Consider the following 22,692-nt stretch of genomic DNA (forward strand, 5'->3'; position numbering starts at 1 on the left):
GGTGGGAATGTAAATTGATACAGCCACTACGGAGAACAGTATGGAGGTTCCTTAAAAAACTACAAATAGAACTACCATACGACCCAGCAATCCCACTACTGGGCATATACCCTGAGAAAACCATAATTCAAAAAGAGTCATGGGGCTTCCCTGGTGGCGCAGTGGTGAGAGTCCGCCTGCCGATGCAGGCGACACGGGTTCGTGCCCCGATCCTGGGGGATCCCACATGCCACGGAGCGGCTGGGTCCGTGAGCCATGGCCACTGAGCCTGCGCGTCCAGAGCCTGTGCCCCGCAACGGGAGAGGCCACAACAGTGAGAGGCCCGCGTACCGCAAAAAAAAAAAAAAAAAAAAAAAGATGTTAAAAAAAAAAAAAAGACTGGAAAACAGGACTTGTAGTCAGCTGACTGGGTTTGGATAATACGGTAAATTGAAAAGCAAAAGTGATTAAGTAGAACATTGACATTGTTTAGAACTATGCACAATTTTGAACAATTGGATTTGGTATCAAAATATTGTGGCTATTTATAAGTATAACCATGGTGTAAACATAAATTCATTCATTCAGAAAGTGTCCACTGAGCATCATCCTGCAGTTCAGGCCAGTGGGCTGTGGTGTGAACCCAGGACAGCTTAGCTGACTCAGAAGGAGGCCAGTGTCTAACAGGAGCAAAACAGCAATGAGAGGATGGGGAGAAGTGAGGCTGAGGGGGCCTATAGTTTGCATATGAGAATAAGAGGGTTCGGAGTTTCTCACTACTCTTTTCCTATGATTCCTAGGAAGATCAAATTGTGCCCCACCTCTTGCACTTAGCTATCACACATTTCAAGAAAAAAAATAAATTTAAATATTTTCTTTGCTTCATTTATCACTGAATCAGATTTGTATTTTATGCTTTGAAATAACAATGATGCTGACCCTTAAATAGAAAGGAAACCATAATTCTGAAAACTCCCCTCCTATTATTTTCTACACACTAAATGATTCTCAGAAAAATGCACAGAGGTGGCCTCAGGGATTTTATTTTTATTTATTTATTTATTACTCTAAGCAGCCTTTTTCAAGAAAACTAAAATAATTGTGGAAACAGCAGTGGCATTTTAGAAGATTTAGATTTAGTTTAACTTTACCACGAGTCTGTGGTTTCTAGGGGTGAGATCTTCAAAGACTGATGAAATTTGCTGTCAAGTCAGGGTTTTGAAATAAAACTATTGGGGGAAAAGTTATTATGTAAGTAATTATGCTAAGTAAGGTGTTTTATGCCGTGAACGCTTAATTCTCCTTCCTGGGTTATTGAATACAGCTTCAGCTAGAAATCTAGCGTAGTCTAAGAAGCTATGCTAAGAAGTCTAAGAAGCTTACATGGAAGGAAAAATGTTGCCATAAAGATAAATTAAAATGAACTAGATTGAATAAATGCAACTATACTAATATGTAATGTGTTTTTAAAAAGTAAATGAAATTTTATAAAAAGGAAGAAGAAAAGAGAAGAGATAGGCAGGAAAAAGAAAGAGACTGAAAGTGGAAGCCTATTTTTAATCTGGACTGATTTGTCCAGAAATTTGCGAGTTTCTTCAGGGATGGTGCATAAAAGGGGGGCGTAGAGGATGGGGTGTGAAGGCATCTTCTGCTGAGGCATCCTCTGGTGAAGACTGTCCTCCTTATTCATTCTCCTCTTTATTTTTCTACAGCCCGTCTCCAATTTATGAAAGGCTTCGGTTCCAAAGGTTCACTTGTGGATCAGTTATTTGGAACTCAAGATGTTTTTAACCCATAGAAGCAGTATCCACAGAAGCAATGTTATAAATGCCACTCAGTCTACCAGGCCACCTCACGACCACTTAACCAATATCACTGGCTGAAACAGCGCACATTTGCAATGGATAATAGCAGCAAACTACTGTGGTGATGCCAGTAGTTAGCCCCCAAAGGGCAATACAATTGACTTGGCTGTTGTGCTTGAGGATAAGCAGGTTTAACTAGAAAAGGACAAGCAAGTCTATGAAAACTTCTATGACTACTAAATCATTTTGTGGGGTAAATGTGCAGGGTTTGGAGTCAGACAGGCAGTCACATCCAAATGTCTCCTTTGCTGCTTACTAGCTGTGGGCAGGCTAGTTAATCTCATTAAAGGTCATCTGGGGATAATAACAGCATCTCCATAGAGCATTGCTGTGAGAATTAAAGGAGCATTTTGCAAAGATGTTAGCTTGTTATATACTATTAACAATATATTAATATAGTATAATATCGGTTTCGCCAAAAAGTTTGTGCGGGTTTTTCTGTACAATGAAAAACCTGAATGAACTTTTTGGCCAACCCAGTACTGATAGATACTGATTGTTATGATATATAATTATCATTATTCCTTATATATGGCTTTCTACATGTTCCACTTTTCTCCCAGAGACATTATAAGCCTTGAGAGCAGAAATTTTTGTCACGTACTTTGGTGAATCCTTAAATGCAATGCACATTAAACACAAGACACTGTATTTTCTCATTTATTGACAATGATTTGCTTTGTTCAAGGGCTTTGGAGATTAAAAGCTCTACTCTGATTCTTTCACAATTTTTTTCTTTCTATTTGTTACAGGCATGTAGCCAGCACAGCTCTTATAATTGATGGTGATTCGGTATTTATTTTGTCTCGCACATGGTTCAAGGGGTAGAAAAAGGGAAGAACAAGAGGGGTAGAGAAAATTCCCCATGATTCTTAGACAAATGTTGGACAAAAAAGAGAAAGAGAGAAAGGACCCCAAAAGTATATGTATCTGAGAAAGAAATGATCAGGTAGAATTTACTGAATTCAAAAAATAAGAGAGTAATGTTGCCTACAATGTCCCCTGAAAAGAAGGTGGGAGTGGGGATGCAGCATGGAATTAGTACCTCAAGTTGACCAGCAGGTGGTGTGTCACCAACTTGGAGCAGCTTGTTTGGAGTTTGGCGCAAAGTAGATGGCTGGCTGGGCAGCTTTAGGAGGGGGCAGCTGGCAGGGTTTGGTTCATGCTACCTAATCATGCGTGCATGGGATGGATACCATTTGAGAATTTCTGCTTATGGGAATGCCTCTGATAGGCACAAAGGCCCATCAGGACGTCTCTGAGAAACTGAATCCAAGGTGTTCAAGCCAGACCACGTTTCCCTCTTCTTCCTGCATCCTTTAAACCTGGTAGTTCCATCACTTCAGTGATTTGCAATATTTATTGTATCCAGGACCAGCAGTTTAGAGAATAGAGACTTAGTTGAGAGGAAGTGCCTGGCTTTGTTAATGAATGGTGAGGCTTTCCTGCTCTTGGTCCTTTTTTCTTGATCATATTTCTTGTCAATGGCTTTCTCTTTGCGTAGATGATTAAAGTACTTTAAGTAGAGTTATAGGTCTATATCTTTTTTCTTTTTTCTTTTTTTTTTTTTTGTGGTACGCGGGCCTCTCACTGCTGTGGTCTCTCCCGTTGTGGAGCACAGGCTCCGGACGCGCAGGCTCAGCGGCCATGGCTCACGGGCCCAGCTGCTCCGTGGCATGTGGGATCTTCTCGGACCGGGGCATGAACCCGTGTCCCCTGCATCGGCAGGCGGACTCCCAATCACTGCACCACCAGGGAAGCCCTATATCTTTTTTCTTATATAAAAAAGATCTTATTTGAAAATGAACAACTGATACACATTTGTCATGGAAACAGTAGAAAAAAAGCTGATAAGCATAAAGAAGGGGGGAAAATTGCATGTGACCCCAACTCCCAAAGATAACCACTATTAAAAACTTGATATCTAAAGTTTCAGACTTCTACATGTTCACATCTTTTCTTAGAAAAATGAAATCATACGGAATAAATTGTTTTGTAACTTGTGTTTTTCACTTAATCTATGCCAAATATTTTTCCACGTTAATATATTTCAACATTATTTTATAATGATTCCATAGTGCTACCCCTTATGAATGTGTTATGATTTATTCTACTACTTCTGGCACATAGATTGTTTCAAATTTTTCACTAGTATAAACAATGCTGTGAGAAACACCATTATATATGAAAATCCATGTTATATTTTTGGGATATATGTCTAGAACAGGAACTGAAGAATTAAATATTATACATATTTTTTAAAGTTTTGCTACATATTACAAAATTATCTTCCTCAAATGTTGTAACAATTTATACTCTTGCCAGCAGACTATGTTGGTGCCATTTTCCAGACCTCCTGCCAACATTGGGAAGTATCAGTTTTCCATCTTTGTCAAGCTTATAGGTAATAAATGGTATCCTATTATTGTCTAATTTGTACTCATTTTTAGGAAACAGTATTTTCCAGATGTATATTGGTCATTTATATTTCTTCCCTTGTGAACTATTTATAATATCCTTTGCCTAGTTGTTAATTACAAATGCTATTCATATGTTAAGGCTCTTTAACCTTTAACATAAAGGTTTCATTTTTTAATCTCATTTTGTCATTTAATTTTGGCTATGGTGGGATTATTTCTGACATACACAAATTTTACATTTTATTCATTTAAATAGTAATTTTTTCTTTATGGTTTCTGCTTTTATGATCATAGAATAATTTTCATGATAAAAATATTTAATCATGATGAAAATGATTTTAAGGTTACACATTTTCTTCAAGTTTGTGGTTTTATTCTCACATTTTACTCTTCGGTTCACTAGGCGTTTACTTTGTGTATGATGTGAGGTAATAATGGATCTTTATGTTTCCTAATAATTAACTATTCAACAAGTTACTGAATAATTTTTCCCCACTGGGTTTAAATACTATATTTAACAAATAAACATTTTATTCTAGTACTTGTATGTATATTTCTGGGCTTTCTGTTCTGTTCTACTGCTCTGCCTCTTTTGGCATCAGTATCAAACTTTTAATTCTTGATTTTTTTAGCCTATTTAATACCTAGGACCACTCCCCTGTTGTTTTCTAAAAATTTCTTTACCATTCTGTTTTTTATTCTTTCAGATAAACTTCAGGATTTCTTTTTTAAGCAGTTCAAAAAATCTCTTTGGGATTTTAACCAAAAATTAATTATGTTTATAAATTAAATAGGGGAGAATTGACATCTTGGCAATGTTGAGTCTTCCGGTCCCAGAAAATTGTATAACTCTCCATTTATTGAAATATTTTCTATTTTCTCAATAGAGTTTTATAAAATTTTTTAATATGTTATTCACTTTTTTTTGTCATTCCTAGAAATTTTGTTGTTGTTACTATTATGAATGAGGTTTTTTTTCCCCCATTATGTTTCCTATGAGGTTTTGGCTGTTATGTGGAAAATTCTATTAATTTCATGTATTTATTTTTTAACTGTTCACCCCACTGATATTTCCAATTATTTAAAAAGTTGATTCTGTTGAGTAAATGATTATAACACGTACAAGCTGGGTAATTTTGTCTCCTGCTCTCTCATGATTCTTTTTTAGCTTCTTTTTCTTATCTGGTCCAGAATAGTATGCTAAATGATGGTAGTGACAATGAGCATCCTTTTCTTGTTTGTTTCTGATCTTAATGTTAATACTTCTAGCATTACACCTTTAGGTATGATGCCTGTGTTTGGTTTGAGATACACAATCTTTACCATGCTAAGAAAAATTCTCCTATTTTATTTTTTAAAAATTGATATTTAATTTTATCAAAAGACTTGTTAAGATTACCTATTGTGCTAAACTGAAAGCTTTTTTCCATTGATATATTTATGTTACTATGCTAGTGCATTCTTTAATACTGAGGTTTTTTTTCATCTCAAGGGTAAACTATGTTTATACAGGAGGTTAGTCTGTGGTTTCCTTTATTATGTTTTATCAGTTTGTTTGTTTAAGTCAAGGGTATTATGTTAGCTTTCTGTTAGTTTTGTCCACTTGAACATTTTATATAGCCTGGGAATTATCTGTGGCTTCAAGCCCCAAGAGAACTTGATTGTGTAAGTAATTTGGACCAAAAAGTTTTCTTGGAAACAAGTTCTCAATAACTTTTGCTTTTTTCCATGATTATTGAGCTATTGTTTTTCAGGTTCTTTTTGAGTCAGTTTGCCTCTAATTAACTGTTTTGGCTTTGTGCACACTTTTTGGTATGTGGTGTTCTCATTATTGAAATCTTCTAAGCATTCTATAGATGTTTTCTTCTTCTTTACCAGTCAATGATTTTTTTAAAGAAGAGTTATAAAAATTTTCCAAGAGCTTGGCTCCTTTCTAACTTACACTTTTGTAATTGTTTTATAGTTTTACTATAGCATGGTCATAGAATGTGGACAAAATAATTTCTTTTGGGGGGAAATTGCTTAGGATGGTTTGATGACCTAATATAAAATGTTTTTGCACACTCCAAAAATTATCTTTTCTTAAAGGAGTAGGCAGAAAATCCTCCTCTTTAATCATTCATTTATTCATTCAGCATGGTTTCCGCCACGTGTCTCCTATATGTCAGGCATTGTATTAGGCGTTGCAGGCTATACAATGAGTAAGTCATACGCTTTCTCTAAGGTAGTCAACATTTAGATGCAACATAGATACATGAAGACCTAATTATAATACAGAGTAAGAAATGCAACAGCAGCAGAAAATACAAGAGAAAAATTCAAGCCCAGTCATAGGTTCTGGGAATATGAAGGTACCAAAGACACCACCATGGCCCCTGAGAGGCTTTCATTCTAAAAGTGTAAAAATAAATAAATAAACTGAAGGCAGAGACAGGCTTTTGGAGGCAAGGCGACTAATTAGGAAACCACTATAGTCATTCAGTAATAAATTAAGACATATGAGAGATGTAAGAAAACACGAAGAAAAGTGGAGATTTTCACACTTAAGGGGCAAGTAGAAGAAAAGTCCATATAGGAGGCTGAAGGAGGTAGGAGTAACATTTTACGGTTGTCTCAGGAGAACATTTGAAACAGTTGGGTCAAATGCAGCTGAGAAGTCGAGTAAAATAAAAGCAGAGCCAATAGCCTTGGTGTTTGGTGACTTGGGGAAGGCAGTTTCACTGAAATGGATGGCAGGAGCCAGACTGTAAGCAGGTTGAGACTTAACTGGGATGCGAGATGATGGAGACATGGAGTATTTCCCCAGAAGCTTAGTTGTGAAGGGAATGAGTGGGTTAGGGCAGGAATTAAAGAAGCAAAGGATCCTTTTTTTAAGAAATAGAAAACCGTGAGCATATTTAGATAATTAGGAGGGTGAGCAGACAAGGAATGAAGGCACGGCTGTTGGCAAAAACATCCTAAACATTTAGGAGTTGCAAAATTAGACACAAACCCAGGGGGTGGATGGCCTCTGATCGGAGGAGGGCGACTTTTTTTGAGTTGAAGGAAATGATTGGTACCTGTAGATAGTATGGGCAGGGAGGTGGGATCTCCCCATTTCTTCATGAGGCTGGAAGGTGTCATTGTAGAACCTTCTATTACATTCCTGGACCCGGGAAGTTCCCAGGTCTTGGTCTGCAGTTGACAGTTTGCTTCCTAGGTATGATTCAGGATCCATCCCTTCCTCTCTGCCAAAAGGAGAAAGGCATTTCTGTGTTTACGTTTCCTGAGTTTGTTTTTTTTTTCTATTGGTTATTGAAGGGTTTCTCTCTTTTGCTAAGGATGTGGTATGCAATAGATCCTCAGAACAATTAACAAGTCAATTGCAAATAAAGTAACTGATGGATGTCATAAGGTCACAAAAGTTTCTGTAGTTACAAAGTAAAAATAAATCAAAGTAATATTTTAAATCTTCAATAGGCCTCCTTTTCTGTTTCTGATTAATGATTGTCATATCAACATACAAGGAAAAAATGTTTATGAAGCTGACATGTATTTTAGCACATTGTATGTTGATGTCTTATTTCTATTACTAACTTTGAACCCTTAAAAAGGGATACATTTTGAAGCTTGTAAAAAATTTTTCATTTGTACTTTGAGCTCTCACATGTTGTTAACAAGTGAATCCCCTGAAAGACTGGTAAGACTGAGGGGTTTTTAGTCCTTTGCTGTTATTCTAGAAAAAGAGTCTATCTTCAGTACGGAGGGAAACTTCTGGTTTGATTAACACTGTAAATAATTATGAGACAAAATCCAGATATGAAAAATTGCCCACACAGGCTCTTCTATTGAGTAAGATCTCACTTATTAAAAATCAAAGTTGAAAGTTTAACAGGCTCATTATGGTTCAGAAATCCCCTGGGACATTTTAACTTTTTAAAATCTTTTTTGGATGTTCAGTTTGCCCAAAGGGCTTACTCTCTCTGTCATATCTCCACTCTACCCTGCTTGGGCACTGATTTGAGGAAGTGTCACTCTTACTACACTAAGAGGTCAGATACCCGAGGTTAGATACCACCCAAAGTCAGATAGTTTAAGGGCTTTCTTTGGAGAGAGGGACGATTAGGAAGTGGAGGGTGGAGGGGTTGGGAAAAGCAGCCCAGGTGAGAAGCATGAATTCAACAAAGCATTCAGGATGGTTTGCCACTTTTGTGAGCAACACAGGAAACAGCAGGCTGGTCCCATTTCCTAGCATACCAAAGGGGGCAGCAGCACATCTGTAAAGTGCTTTGTAAATTTCTATAATTTCTGTTTCCACTCTCATTCCCTGGCTGGTAATTTCAACAGTGCCCCCAAATGTTGACACAATCCAACAGGTAACTATGCGGAAGTTTGGTCTTCAGCTGCCTGAAATCAGTTCCATTAGCTCTTTAGATAAAGCTGCATTTTTGATATTCCTCATTAACCCCACACACATCTGGCCCTCAGCATCACTGGGCACAGCAGCCCTGTCCTGTGAAACTAAACCTAAGCATCCTTAGGCTGCTAGTCTGCCCTCCTCAGAAGAGTCCACTTAGTCTGTGGCTCTTCCAACAAACTGGAGGCTGGGATGCTGAGAAAACGAAACCAAGATGGAGCAAAGTAAGTGGCAGATTGATGTAGTCTAGGGGCACCTGGAAAGAAGAGCTGCTGCCACCTGCTGTACTGCCTGGGGTTCCTTCTTCCTGCTGTTCACGTGTCCCAATGAAAACCTGAGGGAGATAAGAGAGCAGACGGACTGCCAGCCCATCCCTCCCAACGCCCTCCCCAATACAAACACATCAACTTTCCACTTGCAGTGACCTGCTCTCCAGGGTGACCTAACAGCTGTTTGGGTTTTGTCACTAAAAGAAAACAAATTATGGAATGTACTGCTTTACAGGCTAATGAAAGGGCTGAGCCAGCACAAGGGTTACGAGAAGGTTTGTGAATTAGGAGAATAATGATCTTCAGTTTCTGACCTCCTGGCATGCAGCGGCATTTATCAGGAGGTGCATGTGACTGGTTAAGACACAGAGCCCCAGCATGAAGGAAACAGCTGCTCGCAGAGTGCTCTGGCACTTGGCAGCTGAACAGGCAGGGTGCTGATGTGAGGAATACCGCGCCCAACCGCCCCAGTAAGTAACTGGAGAACTTTCTTCTGTGTGCGTGTGCGTGTGCGTGCGTGTGTGTGTGTGTGTGTGCGTGCGTGTGCACACGTGTTTTGCAAGCCACTGACAATTTTTAATTTTTATTTCCTTCTGGCACTAAAGGAGGTATTTTATTTGTTCCTGTTCCTAATAACCATTTGTCTTTTTACTGATTTTTTTTTTTTTTTTAGAAACTGTTCTTTTCAGCAATGTTGTTTTCTAACTTTCAGGATTAGTGAGGCGTATTGCTTGATTCCTATCTAGGAAACAGCGAGTTTATTTCCTGGTATTCGGAATTTTTATGGTCCACGGTGTTTAGGTTCAAAGCCAAGATTCAGGTTACGAAGTAGAGACTATGAAGCGAGTTGATGACTAGATTTGATTTTAGTCAGTTTTATCACTGAAACTTTTTTTTTTTAACCATTGAAAATGTTGTTTGAGAAATAGCTTGTGAATCAGTTGTAGGTCTGACTGGACCATTCCTAGTCAATTTTGAAGACTGTCTCATTTAACTATGTGTAAAAATCTGCAATACAGAAAGCTGACAAAATATTTAGATTAGCAATTATATTTAGAGTTTATGCTTTCTAATTCTTTGAAAGATATACTTTATAATTCTTTTCTTCTCATCTGCTTTACTTTACAGCTTTTCTAACTCACTTTCATCACTTTACAGCTAAAATTTTTAGTTGTCCCTGGTCTTCCTTCTTTTAGATACGGGAAAGTTCATGTTTTTATAATGCGCAGGGTCTTTCTTCCTTGTTTACGACCTGGATCATAAAAGTGTTGTCTGAAGCCAATTATCAACTCTAGGGTGTGTGTGTTGGGGGCTGTCCTGGCATCCAAAACTGAGAGGACTTGTTCTTTCTTTGGTTCATTCGGCAGTCATGGAGCTTTCTCTTGGGAAAGCAGCGAAGCAGGCACAACCCTGGAACAAAGCTGTTGTTCACAGGCTTTTGTCCTTCCGTGGTTGTCACCAGACAGAATGTTTAAGAAGAAAGGAAAAGGGGAAAGGGAGAGGGCAGAGCCCTGCATCAATGATGTGAACCTCTGAAAGCGACAGGCCTCTGAATCAGACCAGTGGGGGCAGGTAACCAAACAAGTTCGTTTTTCTGGATTGCCTGGACATCAAAGAGGGGGGCAGAGAGTGGTGTTTTGATTTAAATTCTGACCAAGCAGTTATTTTGCTTGTGAGAAACCCAGGGCACCCTGAAGTGTGCTTGTTTCCCCAAGTGACTGACAGATGGTCACACAGGCTCAAGCTGTACAGTTTGCTTGCAATTTCTGCCTGCAACATGGAGGGAGCCCTGCTCTCCCTGCACCCCTGCCACCTCTCCTCATATATGGAGGATGGATTGAAAATGACATGCTGGTTCTATCCAAGTTTCCCTCAGCATGGTTGGTCTTGAGTTGCCACATCAGCCAAAGATCTGGGATGGAAGCAGATTCAGATGCCTGGCTAGTCTGGCATTGGGAGGTTTTTCTCCTTCTTTCCCTTAAAATGTAGGATTCACAAAACCTAGAATGTCCAATGAGAAAATAATATTTGCAACTCTTGTTCCTCTTTATGCCAGTTGGGTGAGGTCCTTGGGTCAGCCCGTGGCCACGTGGCCAGTGAGTTCCCTGACTGCAGGGCACCGGCTGCCCAAGGGGCCATTCTTTAGGGAGTTTGCTTCTGGTATAGTTAGTTTCCCTTTTTCTGAAGGCTGATAGTGGAAAAGAACTCTCAGGTGAAATTGTGTCTCCAGAATCATAGAGTCACACACCATAAAACTGAGAGGGTCTTAATGGCAATCTGAGTATCCTTTGAATTATAAAGAGTGTGGCATTTTTGAAAGCCCACAGATTATTTTGAAAAACCCAATGATATCTTGACTTTCAAAATATTAATATCAGAATAACAGAGATAATTATTTTACATGCAGATAGTATGTCCCTAGAACCAAAGCTTTTAATTCTAGGATAGGAATTATAGAACATGCAACTTAATACCTTCATTTCAAAGATGAGGAAGTTGTAGAACATTTTTCTGGGTCCCAGTGCTAGTGAGTGGTAGAGCTTGAAAAGAGCTCAAGGCTTCTGCTACTACTACCATCATAATATTAACACTAATAGTTATAACTTACACATATTGTACACTTTGCCAAATGATGTGCTGTACAAGCGTATTTATGTTCATATAATCCTCACAGCAAGTCTATGTGCTTTATATAATTATTACAGCTTTATAGCTAGAGAAACTGAAGTTCAGAGACTGTAGCCACTCAGCTATACATGACACAGGCAGAAGTGACACCGAGATCAGACTCCAGAATCTGCACACATTAAACAAATAAAAGTGGAGCTCATATGCTAATCTCACACATTGAAGCTTAAAAGCTCATGAAATGCAAATGAGACTATTTCAGCACAATACAATTAGACACACAATGTGTGTTACGGCCCTTTCGAACTCTCCATGGCGGGAAGGGTGAGGTTTCCCCTTGGGACAGTCCAAGCCCAGGCTATGTAGCAGCACTGACCGGCAGCGTGTTTTTCTCCGTGAGAGTAGTTCACTGATGACCCTCACATTGGTCAGAACAGCAATTGAGAGCTTTTTTATTTCCCAAGAATGCACTGCTCTCGCTGCCCCTGCTGGCCTTTGCCTCGTTTTTTCCTGTCACTCCTTTCCTTTGGAGGACAGCCACTCCACCCATGCCCCACCCCAAACAGCTGGCTTAGTGGCGATAACACTAGTGTCAGTCCTGTTCATTGTGTGACTCAACCTGGAAGGTTGGTTGTCCAAAGAGGTTGTTGTTGTTTAGGACTTAGAAGCAATGCAATCCTTCCCTCTCTTTGCTCCGTTTGTTCCCGGCTGTGAGAGAGGGTCGCTGGCCAGGGGACTGGGGGTGGGGGGCGGGGGAGAGGAGAGATGTGCTTTTTCTCTGCTGACTGGGAGGCTACCTGCACCTGCATTTGTCTGGGTGCACACTCCTCCCCCCACCTGCCCCATAGCTGAAGACTGACCTTCTCACTTGTGGGCCATGAACCTGTGGCTTGCCTGGGTCATCAACCAGAGACAGAGCCCTGAGAAAAACCTACTTCTCAAACTCTTCTAAAAATTTAATTTAACTCTCTGTATTCTTCCATGTGGTTAAATGTCAAAATGAGGGCTGGCGATGAGAAAGAGCACTGAGTAAGTAGCAGAAGGGTCTTTTGGTCAATCAGGAGGAAAGTTTAGTAAGCAGAGCATTCAGGCATGTCTTTGAGAAAGTCTTCAATGTTTTTTCAAGGCTGTTATAACAAGATTACACATTTTGAAGACCAAGCTCTTTGTAAAAAGAAGAGGGAATTTTTCATCTACTTCTCACCTGCCTGTTGCTTCTAAACCTAAGCCCAATTCAAGAGCAGCCAGCAATACAGTCTGCTAACCCAGAGCCACTGGAAATTACCTCCAATTCTTAGCAATTTGTGTGCTGCGGTGGGTGTTATATGGGGACTCGTAAGATGGATTTAGAATCGCAGCAGAATCCACAAGTCATACTCCAGACCTGGTTTGAAGCAAAATAAAGTGATTATTTTCGTGGGATCTTTTATAAGGAAACAAATTTTGTGATGCAGTGCTTGTTTTATTTATTTATTTATGTTTTGCCAGCTTGTGTTCCAAAGAACCTGTTCCCAAAGAGTTAACTTCCTTGGGTCCCACTTTCTCTTTGTATTGGTTGCTCAGGCGCCCCCCCTGGAGTTGCTTAGCTGTTTGTGTGTCACATTCCCATTGTTTTATGGATTTGAAAGTTTGGGTTTCTTGCTTTCAAATGATCACAGTAGGGTACCTCTGGAGTCTGCGGTGTGTATCTGAGTTCACTGTGCTTTCATCTTTTTTGAGCCCATCAACTCTATCGAGAAGACAAACTCCTGCATTTTTATGGAACTCTTCCAGTATTAGACACTTTTTTGCACGTTGCCACAATCCTATGAAAGAGAGGAGACGCTGTTACCATTGCTTACAGTGAGGAAACTGAGAATGAGAGAAAGTGAGTGACTTATCCATGGTCATGGGACCAAGCCCAACTAAATCCCCAGTTTTCAGACTCTGAATAATATCCATGGAATTGATCTTTGTGATCATAGGGCTATGATTTGTGTTATCTTCTCATGGGTGAAAGGTAAATGGATGACTGATTCATGATGTGCCATCTCACACATGTCAATGATGATGTTTCCAAAGCCTTTGAATATTTGGCTTCAGAAACAGGGTCAGCTTAGTTACAGACACAATAATATTTGCTTTGGTAATATTTGTAAAGGAACTTAGTGGTCATTTTCCTACCCTGCAGACCCAATGTGGTTAAGTTGGAGTCATATCGACCTTGGCATGATGTAATATTCAGCTTTTAGAAGGGATCTTGTTGTTTTTTGAGATTAAAAAGTATAGTCTGATGTCCACTATGCACTCCCCTTACCCAACAAAACCATCAGCATTCTTGGAAGTTCTGCCTGGTTATAGTACCCTTATTCCCATGGGAAAATAGTGTACTCTGACCACCAGGAAGAGAGTCCCTGCCACCATTTCCCTCTGCAAAGTTATCTGCCCACAACTGAGAGAGTCTTAGCTTGCTAGACTAGTTGAGAATCTTCACTACTAGTCAATTTTCTGTTATAGCCATCCAGTCCATTGTGTAACAGCATAATCAGTACATTGGCAAGGTCCTAAAACTGACAGGGTGTGTTGCTTGATGATTTTACAGGGCTTAGAGGCAGAGGATGGGGAAAACAAGTGAACAGCTTAATGACAATAACAGCTATTACATTTTTTCTTTCTAAAGTAGCTTTTTAAAAATATGCATGTGAAAAATATCCTCCTTCAAGTTTAAAAACTCCTGCATAATATTTAATTCATAAAATGACTCGAAGAGCATTTTCCCTTAGTGATCACAGTGTAATAATCAGAACTTTATGCGCCTGTCAAGAAAAAAAAAAAAAAAGAAAAGAAAACGATGAAATAGTGGGTTAAAGGCTTACCTTCCTGTGTTATAGTCTGTGGAACCTGAAGTAATATAAACTTAATGCCCCTATTGTAAGTGGAAAATTCAACTCAATATATGAATGACTTACACTGCAAATATCCCAACATATTTTAGGTTTCTCTGTGATCAAACTGGTAATTTTGTTTTCTGAAGGCTTCTCTATTTGCCAGTTGCTGCCCTATCTTTGTACTTCACTTAGTGTTGGTTTAGGTGAACCTGTCTCTACCTCACAAAATGTTCCAAGACCCTTGCATAGATCATTATGCCATTGGCTTACTTTAGTATTATAAGCGTACTCAGAGTTTCGTCTTTGAATGTGTTCCAGGTACAATGTTTGATTGAGGACTAGTAAGGAGGGAAAATATCAATAACATGGAAAAATTAAGTTCATAGTTAATTACAGAATTTCATTTTAGTCACCACTTTGCTGATGCTTAATTGTTGCAAAAGTCACAGACAAGTAACTACATTGGAATGTGTCTAAGTGATTTTAATTGCTTCTCTTTTCCCCCTCTGAGGTATCTGTGGTAGAGACTTTAGCAATTGATAAGCTGGCTAAATGGAAGGAGAAGAACTCAGGCAAAGGGTCCATCAATCAGCCATGGAATCAGACTCCATAGTTTTTAAAAACAGAAAAGAAAAAGGGACTATTTAGTCACTCCTCTGATTTGTTTTGAGAAACTAATATTTTTCCTTTCATCCAACAACTCAAAATGGGCTAAAAGACTCCTTAGAGTCTTTTACTTAAGTTCACTTTGGGAATGTTCCACCTAGGGATTCCTTTTTAGGAATTGACACACTGTAAAACCACCCTGGTTTTGCAGAACTCTTTAGACCTAGGATCAAGGAGCTAGGAAGGACTAATGTTGTTTTCCAGCCACACTAACAACTTGCCCTGTAACTATGAAGAATGAACGTTCCCAAATCTCTAGTTAATATAGATTTCTGAAGCTCATAAACTATGCAAGAATTTAAAAGTCTTAAAATAGAAGAACTGAGTATAATTTCCATATTTGGTTCTGGAAAACTAATACTATAAGTTCAATTTTACTAAACTTTGCATTCTGCTCCACTTAACAGTTCTGCTTTTTAGAAGCAGATAGAATTTCATTTATGCATGGAATGACTGCCATTCAAAATCCTATAAGTTGACAGAATATTTTAGAGATCACTATTTTTTTATGGCTAGGACAGGGCTCAATCTGAATGGTGGTGCTCGAGATTTCTCTGTGGTCTCTTTCTGTCCCCGGTCACATCACTCTGATTCTAAGGTGAATCTGTCTCTTTCTATTTTCCTTCTGTAGTAGGCATTTAAACTGAATCTGCTGCTGGGAGAGGAAAGAAACTGGTGTTTATTTTTACAACACCCAGAGGCAGACACTACTGCTGACACTTACAGAAGAAAAACTAAATTTCAGGGAGAATGAGGGCCTTGCCCAAGGTCACAAGGCAGTGAGTAGTAAAGCCAGAATTGTGGCCCTGGTCTTCATAGAAGCAAAGAGCATGCCTTTTCTATTCTATCACACTGTCTATATCATTATGTTTATGTTAAAAACTGATGCTCACTATAGAAAAGGCAGCCATTCTGTGGAGTCCGGATTCTGCTGTTCTTGTCATGCCCAATGCATAGCGATTTCCATTTGAAGCATGCTGCAAGACAAAGAAACATCCTAGGAATCTGGATTCAAGATGGGATTCTGCAGTCTCATCCTGTTTCCATTGTTGAGGTGTTCCCTCAACTGTGGTGCTCTGTACACTGGCCAGGGCACCCCTGCAGAGCTAAGCCTCTGGCAACACTCAAAAATTATTATACTGTCTCAGATGATGACAGGTATAAAAAAGGTCATGACTCTAGGACCTGGCTGATTAACCAGCAGTGACAGTTTGCTTTACATTACGTTTGGTTTTTACAAGAAATGACACAATATTGGCACCAGGATGGCAATTACATTCACTCCATGAATTGTTTCTTGGGGCCATAGTCACAAGTAGATAGAAGGGCCGAGCAGAACTTGAAGCAGGACCAGTGGAACATATTTCACCTAATTTTAATTCTCCATGTTTTAGAAGAAATACCTTCAAACTCTTTGGAAGATGCGAGACCTTTGATTGACTTAAGCCACTGATGGTGTTATTGTGTAATAATTAAGGCTTTATCTTTTTAGCTACAAGGATCACTGAGAAATGTGTCATGCATAAAATTCTGCAACTATTTGGAATACTGTCTCACATCAAGTTTGTGGAAGAGGCTGAGATATTTGAAAAATGGTTTAGCGTTGTAATCCTCATATTTGGAAACTTCACTCAACCAGAAGTTATCAAAACCTCACTAAGTACATTCTAGTTTATGGGACCTCTTACATGGAAGTCAGAATTCACATTTGGGTGACAAAAGTAAAAGAAAAATCCAAACTATATTTTCCTATGATTCATTTGGCAAGTATTTTTAAACATATGCTTTGCACTGCATATTGCACAAACATAAATAATGGCACAGACTTTACAGGACATTACCACTTAGTTAAGCACATTGATATTTAAAAACATTATTACATCAAACATCTTACAAATATTTTTCTATAAAAGAGGTTTGTACAGTGTTCTATAGATGTCTGGGGAAAGGAGACGACTATATTAGGGTGAGTCAGGGAAGGTTCCTTAGGGTTGGTGACACTTGAACTGGGTATAAAAGGATAAGTAGTCATTGTTCAAGAAGAAAAAACTATATTTTGAAAGATTCCTTTCCAGGAGTAACATGTAACTTGGTAGAGCTGAATCATAGGGTACATGTTGGAGGAGGAACTGGATAAAAGACTCAAAGATAAGGTAGTTCCAGATGGTTAAGGGTACTGTTTGCCCTTCTGAAGCATTTAGATATTTTTGAGAACAATTTAAAGTTAAAAAATATTTTTATTATAGAAAATTTCCAACATACACAAAAGTAGGCAAAATCATATAATGAGACCCCATGTGTTCATTACCTGACCTTAACAATTTTCAATAGTCAATCTTGTTTCATTTACATCCTCACCCATATTCTCTCTGTCCCATATTAGTTTTGAAACAAATACCAGACATTTCATCATTCTACCTGTAAATATTTTAGTATACATTTCTAAAAGATAAGTTCTCTTTTGAAAAATCCATAGTACCATTAATAAATGTAAAATAATTAACAATAGTTCTTAATGATTATTGAAGCTTGTTGAGTAAAGGAGTGATATGAATATATTTGCATTTTGGAAAGAAAACTCTGGAGGCAATGAGGAAGACAGGTTGGAGAGAAAAAATGCCAAAGACCAATAGAGGACTCCAGAGATGAATATGAATCAAGCCAGTGGTGAGGATGGAAGAATTTTCAGAATGTTTAAAAAGTAAAGTTGATAGTTCTTGAGAGCAACTGGATATGCAGATGAAGGAGAGGAGGGAGTTGAGAAAATTTTAACTTGTGTTAACTTGGAGATTTTAAACTTGTGTGGTCAGCATATGAATATGCCAATAACTGATGTAGTGTAGGGATTCCATGAAAAGAAATTTAGCCTGATTCTTCATTAGCCAGAGACTATTGGAAACAAATCCAAAAATATTTTCTTATTACCCTCAAACAAAACTTTGAGACTTGGACTACTTGGAGTAAGTTTGATTGCTCCACCTTAAGAAAGTCATTAGCAAAAATTGGAAAACATCCAGAAAATAGCATCTAAAATTCTCCAGGGGAGAAAGGAGCCACTTGGACAGCCTCATAACTGACACCTCTTTGGTTTACATATGACTGATAGTTATAAAATCATAAAGGCTAATGAACATGACTTATTCACCAAATCCCCAAACACTAAAAGTTTGAAAGATGTGAATTTAAAATAATGGCAGGGCCCAACAGATAAAAATCCAGGACCAGATGGCTTTGCAGGTGAATTCCACCAAACATTTAAAGAGGAGTTAACGCCTATCCCTCTCAAACTATTCCCAAAAATTGCAGAGGAAGGAATACTTCAGACTCATTCTATGAGGCCAGCATCATCATGATACCAAAACCAGACAAAGATACCACACACACACATACAAAATTATAGGCCAGTATCACTGATGAACACAGATGCAAAAATCCTCAACAAAATATTAGCAAACCGAATCCAACAATACATTAAAAGGATCATACACCACAATCAAGTGGGATTTATCCTAGAGATGCAAGGGTTTTTCAATATCTACAAATCAATCAATGTGATATACCACATTAACAAATTGAAGAATGAAAACCATATAATCATCTCTATAGATGAAGAAAAAGCTTTTGACAAATTTCAACATTCAGTTATGATTAAAAAAAAACTCTCCTGAAAGTGGGCATAGAAGGAACATACCTCAATAAAGGTCATCTAAACAGCCATATATAACACACTTCAGCTAACATCATATTCCACAGTGAAAAGCTGAAAGCATTTCCTCTAAGATCAGGAACAAGACAAGGATGCCCACTCCAGCCAATTTTATTCAACATAGTATTGGAAATCCTAGCCATAGCATTCAGACAAGAAAAAGAAATAAAAGGAATCCAAATTGGAAAGGAAAAAGTAAAACTGTCACTGTTTGCAGATGACATGATACCATACATAGAAAATCTAAAGATGCCACCAGAAAGCTACGAGAGCTCATCAATGAATTTGGTAAAGTTGCAGGATACAAAATTAATATACAGAAATCTGTTGCATTTCTATACAATAACAACAAGCTATCAGAAAGAAAAATTAAGGAAACAATTCCATTTAGCATCACATCAAAAAGAATAAAATACCTAGAATAAACCTACCTAAGGAGGTAAAAGACCTGCACTTGGAATACTATAAGACATGTCTGAAGGAAATCAAAGATGACACAAACAGATGGAAAGATATACAGTGTTCTTAGATTGGAAGAATTAATATTGTTAAAATGACCTTATTATCCAAGGCAATATACAGATTCAGTTCAATCCCTATCAAAATACCAATGGCACTTTTTTACAGAACTAAAACAAACAATTTAAAAATTTGTATGGAAACACAAAAGACTATTGGTGGGAATGTAAACTGGTACAGCCATTGTGGAAAACAGTATGGAGGTTTCTCAAAAAATTAAAAATAGAACTACTGTATGACCCAGCAATTCTACTCCTGGGTATATATCCAAAAAACACCCAAAAAACACTAATTAGAAAAGATACGTGCACCCCAATGTTCCTAGCAGCGTTATTTACAATTGCCAAGACATGGAAGCAACCTAAGTGTCCATCTACAGATGAATGGATAAAGAAGATGGAATACTGCTCATGCATAAAAAAGAATGAAATTTTGCCATTTTGCAGCAACACAGATGGACTTGGAGGATGTTATGCTAAGTGAAATAAGTCAGACAGATAAAGATATGATATCACTTATATATGGAATCTAAAAAATACAATAAACTAGTGAATATAACAAAAAAGGAGCAGACTCAGAGATATAGAAAACAAGCTAGTGGTTACCAATGGGGAGAGAGAAGCGGGGAGGGGCAATATAAGCTTAGGGGATTAACAGGTATAAACTATTATGTATAAAATAAGCTACAAGGATATATTGTACAACATGGGGAATAAAGCCAATATTTTTAATAACTATAAATAGAGTATAACCTTTAAAAAATTGTGATTCACTACATTGTACACCTGTCACATATAATATTATACACCAGCTATACTTCAATTTAAAAAAGATTAGTTGACTGTAAAAAACATAAAAATAAGATATAAAATAATGGAAGGAATTTTTCACACTTTATGATGAAAATGTTCAAAGAAGAAGAAGTTGAAAGAATTGTATAGTGAATATCCATCTACTGCCAATTCAATTTTACCATTAATAATTTACTATGTTTGTTCTTTCACATATCTATCCATTTATTAATTCCTCTATCCATCCATTGGTCCATATTTTTTTTCAGTATTAGTTGTAGACAGCAGTACACTCCATTCCTCAACATTTCATCATACATATCATTAACTGGAGGTCAATATTTGTTTATGCAGAATTTATATTTTACACGAGAGATTAAATTTATACATTTGTTTTGCCAAAAGGAAAGGCTGTGATTCTAGAAAGATTAACAAAATTCATGGCTGATTGTTACTGGGTCATTTATGAAAACGAAAAGCTGTTTGAGAACCTCTTGATCCTCAAAAGTTGTTGCCATATGGAGCAGACACACCCTCCCACAAAACAGCCTTTGAGGCACCGTCAAGTACTGACTTGGCCAAACTACCTGCCTCTCAGTAAATGTTAATTGGATTTGAATGTGAAAAAAATGAGACCCAGAAGCATAAGCTATTTGCCAGTAAGTGATAGAGCTGGTAGGAGAATAAATCACCTCTAATAGTTTCACATTGAGCATCACTCCCTGCCTGGAACAACTCTGCAGAGTAACAAGGGAACAGAGTGGATGATTTATAAGTAAAAACCGTAATACAGGCAATGCATTCTATATAGAATCATCCTGAGATTATTCAAGGGGAGCCAGTATTTGGACAATGGGAAAGGAAGTGAACTGTTCTCGCAAAATAAGATTCTTTATTCACATATTGAAAAAAAATACCTCTGTTCATAAATATTTATCCTCTGATATCATCCAAAAGGAGTTAAAACAGCTTATGATAAACAGCAAAAATAAAATAAAATGAAACTCCAAATAATTAACATAGGAATAAAACAAGCATCAAAATATGCCAGTTAGTAGAGTGAGGAACAAGTTTAGACTTAGAAAGCTTTGAAATGTTGTAAATTGAATCAAATTCTGACATGTTAAATCTTGCCAGTTGGTTTAAGAATTGAAACTCAAGCTGAGATGATGTCTAGAAGATGTGTTTGTTCAAATGTTTGTTGTTGCTGAAGATATCTAAGATTCATTTGAAAACTGAAAAATTCAAATAGTCAGACATTTGTCTACACAAAAAGCAGACATTCTGATACTAGAAAAAAATTTTAAATGTTTGATTGACTTTTTCAGTTTCCATTTTGATGTTATGACATCTGTCTACATCAATGGTTCTTAACTAGGAGCAGTTTTACCCTCCACGGGACATTAGGCGATGTCTGCCAGTTTAGGGCTGTCCCTATTGGGGGTGGGAGTGGAATGCTCCTGGCACCTCGTGGGTAGAGGCCAAAGATGCTGCTAAACATCCTACAATGCACAGGCTGGACCCCTGCAGCAAAGAATTATCTAGCTGAAGTATCAATCGTACCAAATTTGAGAAGCCCTGATCCATATGAGTCAGTTACAAATCTTACTCTAACATGCCTTCAAAAAACTTTAGATTATTTACAGACGACATTTCTTCTCCGTAACTGCTGTTGAACAGTAAGTAGTGACAACCTAATACTCTTAATGAAACGCTACTGCATCATCACCAGGGCAAAAATAAGATGCAAAATGACTAGTCATTCAGAATAAGGTTCACGAAAAGCCAAGGTGAGTGGTTCACAACACAAGCTGACAGCACTCTTTGGTGTGCAAGAGCATCAAATGTTGTCAGGCAAGAATACAGATATTTAACTAACAGTATTTTTACTGTTAGTTGTTAATAGTACAACAGCAGTATTCCAAGGAATTAGGGCCACATTATTTACTGGAGCAGGAAAAAGGATCATTAGATCCTAAGTCATGGGACGGTTCATCCTGGGACATCTCCCTCTGGGACTTGGGAAGTTCATTTCTCTCTTCATTTTCTCCTTTTCAAAAACTCAGGAAGGAGATCTGAGGGTATTGGAAGCAGGTAGATTAGATAAACTCCTGCTGCCAACCTGATGATTATATGCCTCTGATTGATGTTATCCTCCTTCCTCTTACCCTTACCAATTGTAAATACTCTACCTGTGTTTGCAACCATGTTCTCCTTCTTTCTTCATTCTTGTTACAACTGGCACCCATGCCCTCATCTTCAATTATCTCTTCCTCCTTCTGAATCTTTAACGTCTTCCTCTCTACTAGATCATCCCCATCAGCATCCCGGTATGTTCCAGCAACTCTCATCTTATAAAAAACCCCCTGATCCCCACATCATCTGCCCATTTCTCTTCATTCTAATCCTAGACAAACTCAATAAACTCACATTCTACACATGCTGTCTTTGTTTCTTTATCCCCCATTCACTCTTCAACTTACACTAACGTGACTTCTGCCAACAGCTCCGCTAGAGCTGCTCTTGTCAGGGTTACCAGTGATCCCCTTGTAGCAAAAATTTTAAAGCAGATAGTTTTCCATCCTT

The 22,692-nt window shown here is 38.0% G+C and overlaps 1 protein-coding gene across 3 annotated transcripts in view; it reads left to right on the forward strand.

The window, feature by feature from the left end:
• Positions 1-22,692, forward strand: part of RASGRP3 (RAS guanyl releasing protein 3) — a 100,816-nt gene that overhangs the window by 19,251 nt on the left and 58,873 nt on the right. For 2 of the 3 annotated variants that reach the window (XM_024732300.1, XM_024732282.1), the window contains exon 1: positions 9,284-9,399. The exons of the other annotated variant lie outside the window; for it this stretch is intronic. The gene's annotated coding sequence lies outside the window, so the exon portion shown is untranslated. Of the gene's footprint in view, positions 1-9,283; positions 9,400-22,692 lie in introns of those variants that run through there. 3 annotated transcript variants of the gene reach the window in all.

This window comes from Neophocaena asiaeorientalis, unplaced genomic scaffold (genome assembly GCF_003031525.2).
Source record: "Neophocaena asiaeorientalis asiaeorientalis breed wild unplaced genomic scaffold, Neophocaena_asiaeorientalis_V1.1 scaffold18, whole genome shotgun sequence".
NCBI lineage: Eukaryota > Metazoa > Chordata > Mammalia > Artiodactyla > Phocoenidae > Neophocaena > Neophocaena asiaeorientalis.